This window comes from Herpailurus yagouaroundi, unplaced genomic scaffold, assembly GCF_014898765.1.
Source record: "Herpailurus yagouaroundi ecotype Mexico unplaced genomic scaffold, PumYag 186, whole genome shotgun sequence".
NCBI classification, from domain to species: Eukaryota; Metazoa; Chordata; class Mammalia; order Carnivora; family Felidae; genus Herpailurus; species Herpailurus yagouaroundi.
This window is the reverse complement of record NW_024412417.1, coordinates 41,377,532-41,379,680: the sequence shown is the minus strand read 5'-3', so window position 1 is coordinate 41,379,680 and position 2,149 is coordinate 41,377,532. Positions and strand designations below refer to the sequence as shown.

General features: G+C 48.2%; 1 protein-coding gene across 5 annotated transcripts in view; it reads left to right on the top strand.

Moving 5' to 3' along the window:
- ZFAT (zinc finger and AT-hook domain containing) overlaps positions 1–2,149 on the top strand; it is a 351,032-nt gene that overhangs the window by 231,788 nt on the left and 117,095 nt on the right. The window lies entirely within an intron of this gene.

The following is a 2,149-nucleotide window of genomic DNA, read 5'->3' as shown; positions in this document are numbered from 1 at the left end:
CCCCACCGTGTGATTGTGACAGTGCACAGAGCAGGTGCCCAGTAAACGTGGCTGTCGACTCCCTCCCCCACGCACCCTGGATGTGTGGGAGTTTGCTGGAAGTCTGGAGCCAGGAGGGTGTGTGAGGCGGCCGACTGCTGCTGTCACGAGTAATCTAAGTGGAGTCACAGTCACCAGGAGCTCGGCCAGCTTCGGGCGAGGGTTTTCTCCACGCATCATCACTCACAAGTAGGCCCGGGGAGACCTCGGGGCTTCTCAGACCCTTGGAAGCGTGTCAGTGGGAGAAACAACGGCAGGCAGCTTCGGCACAAGCCCCTGCCTTGCGGCTTAAGCGCTTTCTAGTTTGACTTTATGCATCACGGCTTTCTGGTCAGACGCTCTTAGAATCCAGACTTGCCACTTACTACCTGTGTGGCCTTGGGCAAGACACCTAAACTCTGTAGCTTCTTTTTTTTTTTTTTAATTTCTTTACTTAGAGAGAGAGAGAGAGAGAGAGAGAGAGAGAGAGTCCCAAGCAGGCTCTGTGCTCCCAGTGCAGAGCATGATGCAGGGCTCAGACTCATGAACTGTGAGGTCATGACCTGAACAGAAACCAAAAGTCGGATGCTTAACCGACTGAGCCACCCAGGCGCCCCTGTAACTTCCTGGTAACGTGGTGATGAGGCAGTGCCTCTTGTCACTTACAGGTTGTGAGTACTAGTTGCAGGCTTCCTGGAGGGCTTGAGGCACTGTTCTCCAATGTTACTTCTGCCCAGACTCCGTCCCACTTTTCTTCCTGTCTCTTTTCATCTGAAGATTGTCGTATGTGCACAGTGTCGTCCTCTTTATCATACTTTCGTTTAAGATTCTTGGTGCCTGTGATGTGTTCTGTTTGCCTAATTCAGTTTGCCTAATTCAGTGTCCAGTTGCCTAATTCCCCTGATTCGGTACATTCCTTTGTTTATTATTTACTCTTAAAACATTTTTTTTTTAATGTTTATTTATTTTTGAGAGGCAGGGAAGGGGCAGAGAGGGAGGGAGACACAGAATCCGAAGCAGGCTCCAGGTTCTGAGCTGTCAGCACAGAGCCCGACGCGGGGTTCGAACCCACGAACTGTGAGATCATGACCTGAAGTTGGATTCTCATCCGACTGAGCCCCCCAGGCGCCCCTGGTACATTCCTTTAAAACACACTTGGCCACATGGGTACCTCACTTAGCGCAGAGAACCTTTTAGCAGGTGCATTTCCCGAGTAGAGTCATTCATACTTTCCCCTTCTGGAAGAGTGAGCATCTCTCCTGGATGGTGCTGCCCTGCACTGCCAGACCCGTCCATGCTTTCACGGAGCCTGACTTCCCCGAACGTGGGGCCCACCCACTTTTTGCATTACGCCGAGCCATGTCACGGGGGCCCCCGTGCTGGAGGGAGCTCGTCCTTTGGGTCTTTGCTCTGTGTGGCTTCAAGTGCACCAAGGATTTCTGACTTCTGAAAAGCAAGTGAAACACTTGATGCATGAATTTGCCACGTCTGCAAAGAAAAAAAAATTAGTCTGAAATCAGCAGTTTTCACTATCTGCACAGTTTGGAAACCATTCAGTGTGACTTACTACTGACCCTTCCTTCTCACTTTAGACGCTCTCGTTCCTGAAACATGGCCTTGGGTAGTCTGACAAATGGCTGTGGTCATTCCTCTGCCCTGGTCTTCTGAAGGTGAGGGCTGGCCCTCTCTCCTGCGGCCATAGGACCTTCAGGCCTATACCAGTATGTTCTTTTAAACAGGAACCAGCCAGATCGTTATCTTGAAAAGACACTATTCAACTTCATCGATATTTGATCAGAATCTAAAGCCAGTTGAATCCTAAAAAAATTGTGTTCTGAAAAGCCTGAGGAAGGGCCGGTCTATTGTCAAATTGAAATCTGCATAACTAAGGTACTTTCACAAAACTCTTGAGGAGTAAGGAAGATTTCAAGGGCTGATATTGTTACCACTGATGAGCTTTCCCTCAGGATTCCTTGAGGAGGACATCACCTCACAATTTAACACACAGAGTTTGAAGAGACAGAGGAAGTACAAAAAGTACTAAACTTCATCTGAATTTTTGATGCAAAACCTGAAATGTTTACTCATTTCTTTTACAGTTTTTTTTTAACGTTTATTTATTATTGAGAGA